Source organism: Podarcis raffonei, chromosome Z (genome assembly GCF_027172205.1).
Source record: "Podarcis raffonei isolate rPodRaf1 chromosome Z, rPodRaf1.pri, whole genome shotgun sequence".
Lineage (NCBI taxonomy): Eukaryota > Metazoa > Chordata > Lepidosauria > Squamata > Lacertidae > Podarcis > Podarcis raffonei.
Window position 1 is genome coordinate 29,693,736 of NC_070621.1, and position 17,638 is coordinate 29,711,373.

Consider the following 17,638-nt stretch of genomic DNA (forward strand, 5'->3'; position numbering starts at 1 on the left):
CAGCCTTCACAATCCTGGTTCCCTCTAGGTGTTGTTGGACTACAGCTCACATCAGCCTCCAGTCAGCATGCCTCAGTAGTCTAACAGTTAGTCTAGCCATGGCCTCCAGCAAAACTATGTATCCAATACTATTTCCATCAAGGAATCTCTTAGCTAAGCAGGCCAGAGTACCAGTTTCCTGCCATTTCCCCAAGGCCCCAATCTCTGCTTCATTCTGCCACCACCCTGTCACTATTAAAACCATAATGGTCTCTGGCTCCACTACTACACATCTCTTGCAAGACTTCCTGGTCTCTTCTATATTGGTCCAAGTGGCCCATTGGGATCTGCCAGTAAAATTTCTGGACCAAATGCAGATGGGTTGAGACAAGTTTGCTTTCCATCCACCATCTATGACATTGAGCCCATTCATAAGAGATATTCACCTATGTGTTACTTGGCAAGTGGAGACAGAATTGTGTCAATTGTATTTTGCTAAAAACAAGTATTTTTATTTAAAACACCAACAAAACTATAAATATATACAAACCATATCAACAGACAGAAGAAGTAACCCCCTCCCAAACCCTGTAAATATCACATTTACATAAAATTATGTTTCTGAACCTATGAACATCAAGAATACAGTTTGATTCTGGCCTACTTCAAAGGGCTTTTGGCAAGTCCTCTATATTCTTCTGTTGAATTATGGTGGTATTTGGACATAGCACAGCAACACCAAAGAAATGCCTTATCAATTCTAACCTCCTTAATTTCCAAGAATCAAAGGAGAATGGCCTCTTGATTTACAACTCAAGTTGATGTTTAGAAGGAGGAGGCACAAGCGTGTTTCAGTGACTTATCTGTCCAGAAAGGACACTGATTTGCAAAATGTTTGTAAATGCTAATTTATATGCAGAAATGCAAAGTTAGGGGGGAAATGAATATAATTTAAATCAGGGATGACATATCCCATTTTGCCACATAAGGAAAAACAGGAATGGTGCCACCAACCCCCCACCCCCACCCCGAAGCTTCCTTTACCTTGGTGTGATGTGCATGAGATGTCATGAGATTGTAGCAAGATCTTGTGGAGTGCATGGGATCTTGCAAGATCTCACTGCAAGTTGTTGCAGCAGCTGCCTCTCCATCAGCAGTGAAGGCAGTGGGGCGGCCACAGGGGTGTCCTCTCTGGGGCTTCTGCCACTGCCCCAGGAAGTTTCCTGAGCTTGCCTCGTGGGTGGGACATCTTGATTTAAATAGAAATACAGTAATCTCAGCATGTGGTCAGGTGACCTGATTTGCCAGTTCAGCTTGCTGTTCAGATATAATAGGCAGCTTCGAGGGTCCTGCTCTCTCTTCTTATAGTTCTTTAATCAGAACTTGGACCAGGAATTGCTTCAGATATAGGACTGAGTTGTTTAGAGCAGAACATATGGCTACCAACTATGGGACCAGTTCCCCATATCTTCATCAGATCCCCACACTGGAGGTGAATTACTTGATGCCACAAACTTTTACTATCAAATGTCAGTTTCTTAACAGATTAGCATATACTCAGCATCTCAGTTCTGACTGAGTAAACATTTGGCAAATGGATTGATTTATATAGATTGCTTATCTTTCTCTCCCCACTCCCAACAATTTAGTGCATATATTTTTCAGGAAGTACTTTATTTTCCAGTCTATATCAGTAATTTTATGCATTATGTTTGATTGCACAAGTTTAATTTCAGTTTTTTGGCTCAGAAAGTATGAGGCTCTCTGAAAGAAGAAAAAAGCCACCCCAAATTGTCTGCAGCTTGTCATAACTCAAGACAACACAATCATGGCATGATATGATTGTACACGATGAGATTTCCTTGATAACTATCAAGGGCCATTGGATTCCATCTGCTCGTGTTATGTTCTTGCATAGTCTTATCCAACACTTGGCGTTGATTATCTCAAGGCATGCATTAAAAAATTACTCGTGCATGGTATATATGTTGGCAAACATGATAAAGCAGGCAGCACTGAAACACTGATTCTTATTGTGATTCAGAGGGCCATGTGGCTTTGAAATTAATTGCTTCTGCTTTACCTAGAGTAGCTGGTATAGCCTAGTGGTGGTATCAGTGGCAATGAGGGCCTTTTTCAGCTCTGGGTGGTTTGCCAACTACAACTCCTCTTGGACAGAAATGACTTGGCCACTGTACTTCATGGGGTTTTCTCACTGAAATGGGCTTAGAATTGCAGCCTGGAGATCTGAGTATCCAAGGAGTTTCGACTGTGCAAAATTCTCCCATTCAGTCAATGTGTTTAGTATTCAGACTTTCTTGTACGCAGATCGTTTTTCATTTCTTACTCTGAGCCTGATACAAGCAAGGAAGCAGCTGTTGGTTATTTTGTATGTTTATTTTCTCATTAGATTTTTTTAATGGGTAAGGGCTTTAAAAACCAGAAGTGACCTGGGCCTGTGCAGATCTCTGAGAAGCCATAGATATCTGGGGCATAGTGTGGATCTAGGGTCTACATTGTAGAAATGTGCTGCATTCAGTGCTGTGTTGCACCCTTATCAAATAAATTCCTGCTCTGCTGCAAATGGAATGGAACACAACCAGCAGATTAGCAAAAGAAAACCTGGACACAGAGGCGTAGCGTGGGGGGTGCCAGGGGTGCCGGCCGCACCGGGCGCAACATCTGGGGGGGCACGAGTCCAGAGGGAAGGGACAAGTTCCTTCCTCCGCCGGGCTCCCCGCCACCACCGCCAGCCTTGCGCTCTAGCGCGCGCGGCCCCTGCCGCCGCTGCGCTCCACTCACTGCTCGCAGGTGGAGCAGCCGCTGCAGCAGCGCCGACGCCGCCACCGACGCCTGGCCGGGCACGGGCAGCCTCCGCACCCCGCCGCCATCCCCTCAGCCCAGCCACAGGTGGCGGCTGCTTCTGCCGACTGGAAGGGAGGAGAGCTCCGAGGGGCCTCGATGCGCCCTGCCCTCCCCAAAGCCCTCCGAGACGAAGCCGGTGGGCGGGCGAGGGTCTCCCGGCGGAAGGGGGCGCCGCTGGCTCCGGCTTTCAGCGCAAGTCTCAGCCGCGGGGGGGGGGGGGCGAGGACGGAGCACGGCTGGAAGCCCCCAGACCCGGCCGGGAGGAGGAGAGGCACTCGCCAAGCCCGGATCTGGAGCGCCTCGGAGCGCGGGCTCCACCTACAGCCCAAGGAGAGGAGGGGGCGGGGAGGCGCCCGAGGGGAGGGGGCTTCGGCTGCCTCGGACCGTGGGGGCTCCGCAAATAATAAATTTAATAAATTCCTGCTGAGCCTTTGGGGGGGGGTCCTTGGCTTCTTCGCTCGCCCCCAGCCCCAGTGGCATAGCGTGGGGGGGGTGCAGGGGGGGCCAGCCGCACCGGCCGCAACATCTGGGGGGGGCGCACTCACACTCGAGTGCTAAAATCCACGGGTTAGGGGGCGCAAATTACTTGCCTTGCCCCGGGTGCTGACAACCCACGCTACGCCACTGCCTGGACAGAAGAGAATGAATGAGCTCTTCTTTCTCCTTCAGCATTGCTTATACTTAATGAGAATATAGACTGACTTTCATACAGCAAGTTTAAGCAACCCCAGTTAACATACCCAAATGAACACCTACATAGTACATTTAATGCACAACATCAAAGGAAACAAGAACAAGCAGTAATGGGAACCTGAAAGCAAGGTGTTGATAATCAGTCAATTTATTGATACCAAGTTAAATTGAAAGCACTGACTTCAAAACATTTTAGAATGCTAGAAAATCTTCTCATTTCCCTCCCCCCCCCGAAACCAACACATTTCCTTTGCAATTTTAATTATTCCAGAATGTTTCAACACACATATTAGAGTGTCATTTAACCAAACATTATTGATGGAGATGAATGGGGAGTGGGGGAGTACTACAACAATTTCTGCTGCGACAAACTCAATATGGCACTTTCCTCTTTCCTTTTCCCCTTTGGATTTCTTATGCCTAGAGAACTCCCAGCCTCAGGTCCTTGATTTGCAGGATGGAACAGAAATTCAATTCAGTTCAAGCTGAAAAGGAAACCTATCTAATTTGCACTTTCCAAAACAATACACAAACCAAAACACAGGCAACTTTCAAAATTCACACTTTCCTGAATTCTGCAGCCCAATTCTCCAGTCAAGTAAGCTGTGCAAATAAATGCATACTGGGCTAAAGTGTGCATAAAATGCATATATAAGTGGAAATAGCATACCAAAAGGTAATATGGGAAATTGCATTAAAAACGTATATATTAGGAAAAATTCACACTAGCATGCTAACGGATTTTCAAACTTTGTTTAGAAGAATTGCAAAATGAGTTGGAAATTTGGAGAACTGACCTCAAGATGGGGAAAATGAGGAAGTGAGAGAATTGAAATTTGCAGATTCTCCCATCCTGACTTGCAACCAACTATTTGAGTACATTTTCATAAATGTACATATTTCAAAATTCCAGTAAAAGTGTCTTATGAGGATTGAGAAAATAAGAGGACTCAGTCTTTTAGTGTGGCAGCACCTATGCCCTCAAACTTTCTTTTTCTTAATATCCAGCAGGTACCTTCATGTTTTGTTTTTAAATTTTGTTTGGTATACTAACCTAGGCATGTAATTATACTTTTTAAAAAAGATTATGTCGTTTTTATCTATATTTTATAGGTAAAGGTACCCCTGCCCATACGGCAGCCCATCTCACTCTATAGGCCGGGGGCCAGCGCTGTCCGCAGACACTTCCGGGTCACTTGGCCAGCGTGACAAGCTGCATCTGGCGAGCCAGCGCAGCACACGGAACGCCGTTTACCTTCCCGCTGGTAAGCAGTCCCTATTTATCTACTTGCACCCGGGGGTGCTTTCGAACTGCTAGGTTGGCAGGCGCTGGGACCAGACGACGGGAGCGCACCCCGCCGCGGGGATTCGAACCACCAACCTTTTGATCGGCAAGCCCTAGGCGCTGAGGCTTTTACCCACAGCGCCACCCGCGTAATATTTTATAGTATTATTATATTTACTGTTAAAAGTTGTTGGATTCCAGGTGCAGCCACAAATTCCCCATCCCTGTTTTAAGGAGTCCCAAGGACAAAAGAAAAAAGAGGGTTTCTTGTCAGCTATACCAGGTGGACTTTGCCATTCTACCAATTCTTCTATCTTTCAGAGAACCAAATCCTCCCCCCGCCCACCTCCAATATATGAATGACAACTTTTCCTATCATTGAATAAACCAGAAAACAACCATAACTTGATGGTGAAGTGGCAATTAAATAGTTCAGCTTTCTCCAACCTGGTGTCCTCCTGGTATTTTGGACTACAACTCCCAAAAGCCCCAGCCAGTAGTCAGGGATGGTGGGAGTTGTAGTCCCAGACATCTGGATAGTGCTTGATTGGGGAATACTGGCACAGCTGAATTGCTCATGAGATCCTTCCAGACGTCTTAGTGTCATTGGATTCCCATCACCAGATGGCAATAATATCCAGCTCTTATTGGAAATAAACTGGTTGATCAAACCCACCTAAGGTTGTGTGTGTGTGTGTGTGTGTGCATTTGCTAAACTTTTGTGCCTCCTCTTCTTCAGCTCAGCTGCGATCTCAATCTGACTTGTGTTAAAAATGATGAAGCAAGCATGAAACAGTTTAACTATGAGATAAATAAAATAATAATAGAACAAGAATGCAGCAGCTAAAGACGTAGCTACCCTTCTAAGGTTTGTAAAAAGGTCTTTGTCCTACGTTGGAATGACAGCATCAAAATAGGTGCTAGAATGCACATGCACATGATTTCTCCCCATTGGGGAAGTAAATTTTCCAAACATACATACAAACATAACCAGCATTAGAGAACTGGTCTGTTTTTATCATCAGGTAAATTAAAAGACGCCTGCTTCTTGGGAGAAAAGCGATGGCAAACCTAGACAGCATCTTAAAAAGCAGAGACATCACCTTGCCAACAAAGGTCTGTATAGTTAAAGCCATTGTTTTCCCAATAGTGATGTATGGAAGTGAGAGCTGGACCATAAAGAAGGCTGATCACCAAAGAATTGATGCTTTTGAATTATGGTGCTGGAGGAGACTCTTGAGAGTCCCATGGACTGCAAGAAGATCAAACGTATCCATTCTTAAGGAAATCAGCCCTGAGAGCTCACTGGAAGGGCAGATCGTGAAGCTGAGGCTCCAATACTTTGGCCACCTCATGAGAAGAGAAGACTCCCTGGAAAAGACCCTGATGTTGGGAAAGATGGAGGGCACAAGGAGAAGGGGACGACAGAGGACGAGATGGTTGGACAGTGTTCTCAAAGCTACAAACATGAGCCTTACCAAACTGCGGGAGGCAGTGGAAGACAGGAGTGCCTGGCGTTCTCTGGTCCATGGGGTCAAGAAGAGTCGGGCACGACTAAACGACTAAACAACAACAACAACAATGCCTGATGGTCATCTATAAATGAACCTGGCATCTAGACAATGTCTTCCTGTGTACAGCTGAAACCCTCAGTTCTTTTCCCCAGCTTCCTTCACCCCTTCCAGCCTGCTACTATAATCAACTTGACGAATACCCTCTTGCTTTCCCCTAACAAATAAATGAAGAAACAAAAAACCCAGGGTTTGTGCCTCCTTTGGAATAAGGGACAGTGCAGGCTGTGGTGTCTTTATGATATATGGTTTATCTACACATATATGTGGCTTGAGCCTATGACAGAGGGGCTCACAGCATTAACATCTCAGTGGGGCTTGCTTCTCTCATAGCCACAGCCTTGGATTCCAGTAGAAATCAGGCATGGATCTGTTTCCCAACTGCCCAGCCTGCAGCCTTGCTTCTAGGTTCTACCTCACATCTCAGCTCTGGCCTTCATCTTTCTAACTACCAGTGAGTTGAGGGAGGGCGCCCCACCCGTGTGCCCTCTAGTGCCAAGCTACTTCCTTTGTTACCTTAACTACCCATACTTAGGCCATTACCTAACCAGGAAGTTAGCCTGGCTATTCCAAGAACTGAATTCTAGCTAGATCCAGGAATTAGAAGGGGGGTCAGACATACGGCCAACCCCCCTCCCCAACTCATGCTGCATATGAAAAAAAAATCAAAACAACAAAACAAACAACCCTGCTCCAAAATCCATACAACACAATGCATATGTATCCACAAGTCAAATGATATTTTTTTTTAAAATATAAATTTTTATTAATTTTTCAACACATATTAAAAGACAATACAAAACAATACATAAACAAACAAACATATAAACACGTATAATTTCTTAACCTTTTTTTCCTTAAACCTTCTTTCAGCGACTTCCCCATACCTCCTTTTTCTGCATCCCTGTTTTAAATCTTTCCAGCAACCCCTAATTTCAATTACTTATAACACTTCCTTTAAATCCTTTTTCTCATATCCAGTTGTTTGTCACTGCAATTCTATTTTGCATTACCCAAGACATTTTAACACTCATTAATTTTACAACAGTTCTTAAGATAAACTTTAAATTTCTTCCAATCTTCTTCCACCGTCTCTTTCCCTTGGTCGCGGATTCTGCCGGTCATCTCAGCCAGTCCCATATAGTCAATCACCTTCGTCTGCCATTCTTCCAGTGTGGGTAGTTCTTGTGTCTTCCAATACTTTGCTAAAAGTACTCTTGCTGCTGTTGTCGCATACATAAAAAACGCCCTGTCTTTCTTTGACACCAATTGGCCTACCATGCCCAGGAGGAAGGCCTCTGGTTTCTTCACAAAAGTGCATTTAAGCACCTTTTTCATTTCATTATAAATCATTTCCCAGAAGACCTTAATCTTTGGGCATGTCCACCAAAGGTGATAGAAAGTACCTTCAGTTTCATTACATTTCCAGCATTTATTATTGGGCAAATGATAGATTTTTGCAAGCTTGACTGGGGTCATGTACCACCTATAAATCATTTTCATAATATTCTCTCTTAAGGCATTACATGCCGTAAATTTTATACCGGTGGTCCATAACTGTTCCCAGTCAGCAAACATAATGTCATGTCCAATGTCTTGTGCCCATTTAATCATGGCTGATTTAACCATCTCATCCTGTGTGTTCCATTTCAACAGCAAGTTATACATTCTTGACAGATTCTTAGTACTGGGTTCCAAAAGCTCTGTTTCTAATTTCGATCTCTCCACCTGAAAGCCAATTTTCCTGTCCTGTTTAAAAACTTCATTTATCTGGTAGTAATGAAGCCAATCTCTTACTTTAGACTTCAATTTCTCATAACTCTGCAATTTAACTTTTCCCTCCTCATGCTCTATAATTTCCCAATATTTCGGCCATTTGGATTCCATATTTAATTTTTTCACTTCCTTAGCTCTGGCCTTCATCTTTCTAACTACCAGTGAGTTGAGGGAGGGCGCCCCACCCGTGTGCCCTCTAGTGCCAAGCTACTTCCTTTGTTACCTTAACTACCCATACTTAGGCCATTACCTAACCAGGAAGTTAGCCTGGCTATTCCAAGAACTGAATTCTAGCTAGATCCAGGAATTAGAAGGGGGGTCAGACATACGGCCAACCCCCCTCCCCAACTCATGCTGCATATGAAAAAAAAATCAAAACAACAAAACAAACAACCCTGCTCCAAAATCCATACAACACAATGCATATGTATCCACAAGTCAAATGATATACAATGGTACCTCAGTTCTCGAATCTAATCCATTCCAGAAGACTGTCTGACATCTGAAATGTTCAAAAACTGAAGCATTTACTTCAGGAAGCATTTACTTCCGGAAAACTTAAAATGGAAGCCACATTTCCTGTTCTACTTCCGATGTGCATTCAGAAACCAAGCAGTTACTTCCAGGTTTTCAGTGTTTGAAAACCAAAATGTTTGATTTCCAAGATGTTCGAAAACCGAGGTACCACTGTATGGGGAGAAACTATCCACAATAGTTACTCAAGAGAAGAGGTGCAACTTTGTCAGTGACCACCTAAAGCTCTAAAGAGATTTGACACCTTTTGTCCAGAGTTGTTACTAAGTGTGATATCCAACTATGTTTTACTCAGAGTAGAGTCACTGAAATTTAAGGAACTAAGTTAGCCATGCTCATTAAGCTCAGTACCCTGAGCAGGACTGACATTGGATGCAACCCTGGTTGATTAATGACTTGGAGCACACTCTGCTTTGAAGTGCACTAAGTCATCCTGTAAGCAAACGGAGGAAGGGAATTAAAGCTCAGCATAAAAAACAGGTCCCCTGTACCATCCTCCCCAATGACAGTTGTTTTGTTGCTTCATTAAATGAGCGTTTTTTTAAAAGGTAACCCCTTAACTTTTGTAGTTTAGTTTATTTGGTCTACAGAACATAAAAATACAGTGCAGAGAGGAAAAACAACATGACATGCATGTACACAGACCCTCCAAGTGTCCCTGTTTTCCAGCGACACCCCTGATTTAGAGAAGCTGTCACAGCTTCTGATTTGATCCCAGAATGTCCCACTTTCCCTTGGGATGTCTCTATTTTCACTGGAGAAATGTTTGAGGGAATGGAGTTATCTGACCCCTGAGCAGTCTAAATGCAATCCGGTATAAGGAAGTGTTTTTTTTAAAAAAATGTTTAATTTAAAAAATATTTTTATATATGTTGCAAGCCGCCCAGAGTGGCTGGGCGCAACCCAGTAAGATGTGTGGGGTATAAATAGTAAAATTATCATTATGGAATGGGACAAGCCTATTTTCATCGGAGAAATGGTGGAAGGTATGCATACGGAGATTGCAGCTTTTAAAATAAGAGTACAACAAAATCCACAGTTAAATAATAGTTTAAAAATGCAGGCAATTTTGGCTCTTACTTTCTCTCCCCCCCCCCTTTTCACAGTATTCAGGCAAAAGAGGAAAGAAACACCTTTCAATGTTAATTTTAACTGTTGTTCAGTGCACCAGACCATCTCAGTTGCACAGGATTGACAGAGAGAGAGAGAGAGAGAGAGAGAGAGAGAGAGCGTGAGCGCAAGAGCAAGAGAGAGAGATGAGTGATACAGGCAAATGGTTTCCCATTGCATGAGATATGTACAAGAATATAATCATACCCAAGGTCAAACATTGAGGGTGGGGGAGGTTGGGCATTTGGGGCACGAAAAGCAAGGCTGTCAGATATTGAAATCTCAGCAGGAGATTCAGCTCTATTAAAACTGAATACAGAATTACTTTCAGCCAGCGACTTTGTGTGCATGTATAACTAGCTGGTTCATTTGGGTGCCCCTTGTGTTATCCAGGAAAGGTAAGGCTGGAGCATTCTCAAATAGGGAAGCTGTACTGGGTTCATCATTTGCCTTTTGTGTATCTGGGGCAATTGATATTGAAATATGCATGCAAGTAGAGGAATTCCAATAATTAATTTGATTCCCCCCCCTTTCCCTTTCCTTTTCAGAAGGTGTGTTGGAAGAATGAGAAAAGAATAATAGAATTGTAGAGCTGGAAGGGACCACAAGGGTCATCTAGCCCAACCCCCTGCAATGAATTTCTCAAATTCTCTTTTAAAGCCATCCAAATAAGTGGCTATCACTACATCTTGCAAGAGCAAATTCCATAGTTCAACTATGTCCTGGGTGAAGAAGTACTGTCTTCTCTTTGAATCTTCCAACATTTTCATAGTTCTAGGCCTATCAGAGAGGGAGGAAGGCAATGTTAAAATTAGTTGAAACAATTCTGACAGAAGCTTTTGCAAACTATGCATACAGGCCATTTATAAAGATGTCTCTTGTCTTGCTTATTAGCCTTGGCCTCACAGCAGAGGTGTCCATGAAATACATCCTTACTGAACATGTGAGGGGACACCCCTCTGTGTGCTGGTGTGCATGCTGGCCATGTCCTTTAGTAACTGCACATGTAGCGTTAATAAGCACTCACACTATATTGTGGGTGCCTTTTGCAGAATCGCATGCACTAGGGAACTTGCTAGTAGAAGGGGGCTGGTCTGCTTTTCAGTGTATTATTCAGAGGTTCACGCCCAGCCTCAGCTTTAAGTTTCGTTTCCTGGGAAGTGGGGCTAGACCCATTATAAATAGGGGGAGGAGCTGGTATTAGCCAGGCAGACAGCTCTGGAGATTCACCCTCCCTACCCTCCCTTTGTTAATGTTTCTTGTTTACAGGTTAACTTTTTCTTCCTGTTTAGCAGGCGCTGCTACGGTCTTTGACTGTTTGTTGTTGAAGGACCGGGAAGAAATTTTCCTCCATTGGCAGGCTTTGTCTTCCCCATAGTAATTTGTCACAACTTTGGCGGTTATGGCCTTGGGTGGAATCCTTTAGTCTTTTCTTCCCTATAATTGTGTGTGTGTGTGTGTGTGAAGTAGTGACTCACCCCCCTGCGGCAGCGATTCCAGGATCCCCTCTTGAAGGGATTGCATAAATGGGTGTCACTGGCCATACACTGAAAGGTTGTCAGTGAACTACCGTGCATGCGGGGATATGGGCTCAACTACCTGCCTACACTTACCCTAATATGCCCCAGTTCCCCAGCTGGGAGGGATACACGCCTAATGCCTAAGCCAAGGTCTTCCTACATTCGGAAGTTTAATAAAGTTGTGGCCAAATTTTAACTCCGTCAGAGTCCGTCAGAGTTTCCGCATCCATGGAGAAGCCCCTATGTGCATCCATCTGTTTGTATGTAGAGCCCCTTCACACTAAAACTGAAAGTGGGACCAGTTGCTGGTCGGTGGGAGGGACATGTGCATGTACATATGGAGGCATACAGGGGATGTAGCTTGCAGGAGTCGTTGTTCTACTCCCCCTTACATATTCATTGAGGCGTTATTATGTGAATTAGGGATAAACAAATCTGGCAATGTTGGCTTTTCTCAGTTTCTCATTTTTATAATCTTGAATACAGTTATCCACATTTCTGCATCAATCTGCAAACTTTTTTTTTTTAAAGTCTTCATGTAAATATGTCAGCATTTTAGTGGGCATTTCTCCTGATACACACTTCTCCTTCCTTTTTGCTATCTTGCCTAATGCACACATTTTTGCATGCAATTTCCCATCATATGATGCATTTTTGCATGTTAAATTTGCTAACATGCATTTCTTAATGCACATTTGCCCTTATTATGTGCATTTTTGTATCTGGCTAGAGAACTGTGATGCAAAACTCAGAGAAGTGCGAATTTAAATAGATAACTGTGTTCTGATTTGCACATTTTTCTGGGAAGTGAAAATTAGGTAGGTTCACATTAGAATGCAAACCAAACCAAATTTCTTCCCCTTCCCTGGTCAACACACCTATTGTTGACATCAGATATAGGCTAGAGGGGAAGCATAATGCCTGGATGGGATCAGGACAGTGCCAAGAAATAATATATAGAGGGGGTTCCTGTGTTTTTTGGTATAATTCTTTTTTCATCTCTCTGTCCTCTTACACACATATGTACCTGCTTAATTATCCATGCCATGCATCTGATAAAGATGGTGTTGGCATTTATGCCACAACAAAGCTGTTAATTAGGGTGCCCCAAGACTCTCTAGTATTTTCATTTCTTTACAGTTTATTTTGGGTTCAGAAAATACCTCTTTGCTGATTCTCAAGAGTTAATGAAGGCATTTGTGATTCTTGCCAAACTGTCTATGCCCCCAAATGATGGCTCTTCATGAAACAGTGTTTCTAAATGTTCAGAGCTTAGAATAGGGAGATGTAAAGGGCTGTTTGGCAATCGGTATAAAAATTCCCTGGCCCTAACTGTGTTTTGTAGCTACAGGGTTTCCACTGATGCCCATATGCATTTCTCACAGGCAAGAATCCAAACAACCTAATTCGAAAATAAAGATGGGTGTTTATTTCCTCCTTTTCAGTTTCTGGAGACTCATTCCTATGTAGTTCCATAATATGGAGAGTGGCTGAGGCTCATATGAGGCTTTAAGCAGTAGGTGGCCTAATTCGTATGCCAGAATAGGTAGGTTTTGCCAGATCTTTTTGTTAAATTAAAATGAATATTTAAAAGGTTGTTGTTGTTTAAAAAACTATGCTTGTGGACAAATTCCTATGTTGCAGTGGTGAAAGACAATACAGGGAACAAGATCCAAGCAAGTCATGAGCGATAACAGCCTGTGTAGTAGGGTAGAACTGGTAGCTGCAGGAGAAGAGGTGTGCAGAGGCCAGAGAAAGAAAACTGTGAATGGAGGGGTGTTCTGTTTTCCATCCTTAATACACCCTGGGAAATTCATCAAACCAAATCTGTTGTTGTCTGGAACTGGGTGTATGTGGCAAAGCTTCACGGCCTAGGACCCTCGTACCTACGGGACCGCCTCTCCTGGTATGCCCCACGGAGGACCTTAAGGTCCGTAGATAGCTACACCCTAGAGGTCCCGGGCCCTAAGGAAGTTAGATTAGCCTCAACCAGAGCCAGGGCCTTTTCAACTCTGGCTCCGGCCTGGTGGAACGCTCTGCCTCATGAGACCAGGGCCCTGCAGGATCTGATTTCTTTCCGCAGGGCCTGTAAGACAGAGTTGTACTGCCTGGCCTTTGGCTGGGAGCCAATTTAATTACCTCCCCCTCTTTCTTTTTTATTTTTCCTTTCTCCTCCTGTAATGAGGCTGCATTTTAATGTTTTAATGTTGTATTTTAATCTTGTTTTTAAGTTGTATTCAATCACCTTGTTTTTATTATCGGTTGTTAGCTGCCCTGAGCCCGGCCTTGGCTGGGGAGGGCGGGGTATAAATACAATTTATTATTATTATTATTATTATTATTATTATTATTATTATTATTATTAAAGCTGACTGAGGGCTCAGTTGGAGCAGCCTAAGGAAGCTCCATCTCCACGTAAGCTCTGGAGTGAGAGATGGGTGATGCTAGCATGTTCCAGGAACCCTCTTCCTTATGAGACTTTGTGAGTGAGCTGTGCGTTTGTGTGGGTCCTGGATGAGAGTCAGGGTGGATGGGTGAAGTCCATGATGAGAGCCAGCAGGCTGTGAGGTGCTGAGTGAAGAGGTGTGTCAGAAGAAGAAGGAATTTATGCCAGTATGCATTTATTAGGAATTTGTTTTAATTGGCTTGTTGGTGTATTTCTGTATTAACTGGTGGATTTCTGTAACATTTGTTGTTGTTGTTTTAAGTTTGCTGTACTTTGCATAAGGATAGTCTTATATATTAAGTGGTATAGAAATGGTAGAAAGAAAGAAAGAAAGAAAGAAAGAAAGAGAGAGAGAGAGAGAGAGAGAGAGAGAGAGAGACACGATGGGCTAGGTTTCAGCAAGTTTGAGGCCATATGGGTGCACCAGTGGAGTCAATGCAGCACTTCCAGCAGTACATCTGTGCAGCCCCAACCATTCTGTTGTGATCATTAATAGAATCAAAGAATTGTAGAGCTGGGACCACGATGGCCATCTAGTCCAACCCCCTGGAATGCCGGAATCTTTTGTTCAACATGAGGCTTCAACCTACAATCCTTAGATTAACAGTCTCATGCTCTACTGACTGAGCTATCCCTTTGTCTATGATATGGTAACAGATCCACAAAAACAGCAAACAAAGAATAAAAAGATGAGCATTAAAACATGGACTTGTTTCAAATACAGTGCAACACAAAGGATACAACATAGACATATTTAGAATACTATATTCTTATTCTAATTCTTATTCTTCTGCCCTATACCCTGAGGTCTTAGGGGGGGTTTCACAGAACAAAAATATACCCCCCCAAAACATAAAGATACAAATTGCAATTAAAACAAGGGTATCATCTTACGAAACCTTCAGTTGGAGAAGAAGAACTAAGTCTGTTATTAATTTATTCATAATCCCTTGCAGACGATTGAAGTGCCTGGAGACAGACAGTCAGGTTTTGTATCCGCAGCAGTGACCATAGGAGGAATGACTGCTGGGAGGAGCAGAGAGAAGAAATGCAATGGTGCACCCATAGCTGCAAAACTGGATGCCATCATCTGCACCACCTGCAATAAAACATTTCTCTCCCATATCAGTATCTACAGCCACTTTAGGAGCTGTAACTTTCCAATGGTTTCACTTTATCCCTGAAGGTGCACTCCTCCATTGTCTCCTGAAACAATGTCCAGTGTATTTATAGGGTGTTTCTCATAAGGGAACTAAGTACAGTGGTACACCTCGGGTTACATACGCTTCAGGTTACATACGCTTCAGGTTACAGACTCCGCTAACCCAGAATTAGTACCTTGGATTAAGAACTTTGCTTCAGGATGAGAACAGAAATCGCACGGTGGCGGTGCGGCAGCAGCGGGAGGCCCCATTAGCTAAAGTGGTGCTTCAGGTTAAAAACAGTTTCAGGTTAAGAACAGACCTCCGGAATGAATTAAGTATGTAACCAGAGGTACCACTGTAGTCTATTAGGTTCCTCTCAATGAAGATTACATTCTAAGAAGACATGACCCAAAGTTTTGACTACTTCATCTCCACAGGAACCCAGACCATTTGCATGTGGGACGCCTTGATAACTTTAACCTCACTGCTGCCCTTTCCCACCCCCATCATCCAGGTAAGATGCACTGACACCAAGGCCAGTAGGACAGCCATACAGCTCAACACAGTCCACTATTGGTCTTGGGCATTTTGAGTAGAGCTATGATGAAATGTTGATGGGCTAATCCTAAATATGGGCAGAAAAAATAGGTGAGTTGGACAGGACCCGACAGAGGTGTCTTAAATGACATACGGTGTGGAAAATGTGGACAGAGAGGTGTGTTTTTCCTCCATGTCATAATCCAATGAAGCTGAAAGTTGGAAGGTTCAGGACAGACAAAAACAAAGAACTTATTCACACAGCAAATTGTGTGGAATTTGCCCCACAAGGTGCTGTGATGGCCACCAAATTGAATGGCATTGAAATGGGATTAGACAAATTACTGGAGTAAAGGGCTACCAATGCTGCTAATTATGATCGTTATGTACTAACTCCAAGATCAGAGCCAGCATGCCTCTGACCACAGTCACTGTGGAACAACAAAGAAAGAGGGCTATTGTCCTTGTAGGAATTTCATCTGGATGGCCACAGTTTGCAGAACAAGATAGGTCTTTAATCCAGCAGGCTACTTATTTTTTCTTACGGATCATAGCTTCTTATTACAATTCACAGTCAAATATATTTAAGGGTGCATTTGATCTATCTTCTCTAATAGCAGTTGCTTGCATCCTCTAAAATATCGGTATATCTGGATGCAAGGAAGGAAACAGGAATAGTGTTGGGCAAGTATCCAGTACCTATTGTGAAATCAGCTTGATACTGGCTGTGGTATCAAGAATTTGAGTGGGTGAATCTTACTGATTTCCAAAGAGTTCTGTCTTCCAAAGAACCTCCACCAGCCTTCACTGTGCCCTCCAGAGGTTTTGGACTACAACTCCCATCAGCCCTAGTCACAATAGCTGTGTTGGCTGGGTTGATGGGAGCTGTGGCCCAATAAATCTGGAGGGCATCATGTTGATGAAGTTGGTCATAATGGGATGTGTTGTATATATGAGCATTACTATATTGCTCCTTTTAAATTATAGTATGGTTTCATCTGCTCCACTCCAGAACACCAGGCATGGAAAACAAGTATATTAGATCTGGATGAGGGACAACAATCACACTTTTTCTTACAACAAGCAATCAATAGAATTGACCCAAACTTCTATTGATGTTGTCTAGTGTTACATTCATTTGGTTAAAGCTTTGTTTTGTAATGGTCTCATGAGTATAAACAAATTTAAAAAATCTGAATCTGACACAAATACAGAAGACATTGATATAACAACAGGGTCAGATTATTTTCAGCAATCTTTGGGAGTTTCATCCAAAATCAATGCTTAACAGAATCTCCTTTATCATTACAACCCAGAGAAGAACTTCTGGGGGAAATTGTGCTTGATTTGCAGTACTGCTGTGCATTACAATCTGGTTGGATCCATCTACCCAACGAGGTAATTTCAGTCTTTGTATCGTTACTAGATGTTTTCTCTTCACTGTAGTGGCAGTGAAAACAGCCTAGAAGAAACACATAGGGTTGTATCCAACAAAGCTTTATTTGGAGTAATCCAGTTTAAAATATATGGACTTAAGTTAGATATGCTCATTGATTTCAGTAGGTCTACTCTGAGTAGGACTAGCATTGGGTACAATCCATAATGCACTACCAACATGATTGTTAGAATAAACTACTGTATTGCTGTTTGGGAGCATAGCTGTGACTTAGAGAATGCTCACATGCCTTACAAAGAGTATCCATGGATTTTAGCTAATGATGAAGGATCATTATGATGAGCCCCTGAAGACTGGATTGAGTCACTGAAGCACTAGTTATCCCTAGGTCAGTATTTCCTTTTCCAGCTAAGTAGGAAAGTTTGGTGAGATTTCTGCTCCCCTTTTGATTTTGTTTGATGTCTTTCTTACTTGCAAACAGTACTTGATCTGGCCCTTCAAAGCAACAGATAAAGGAATAGGTAGGGTAACCACTTATGCAATGCCGCCAAAGAAAAAATGCCTTGCTTAAGAAGAGAGGACAAAAGACGGCACAGACTTGCATAATCATTGCAACTGCTAATTTATTTAGACATTAAAAAATTATAATTATTATTTATTCAATTTATATACCACCCTTTCTCAGAAAATCCCAGAGTGGTGTACAACATTAAAAACATAATTTACAAAGCATAACAATAAAAAAAATAAAATCACAGAAAAAAGGCCAGAAATTGTTTAA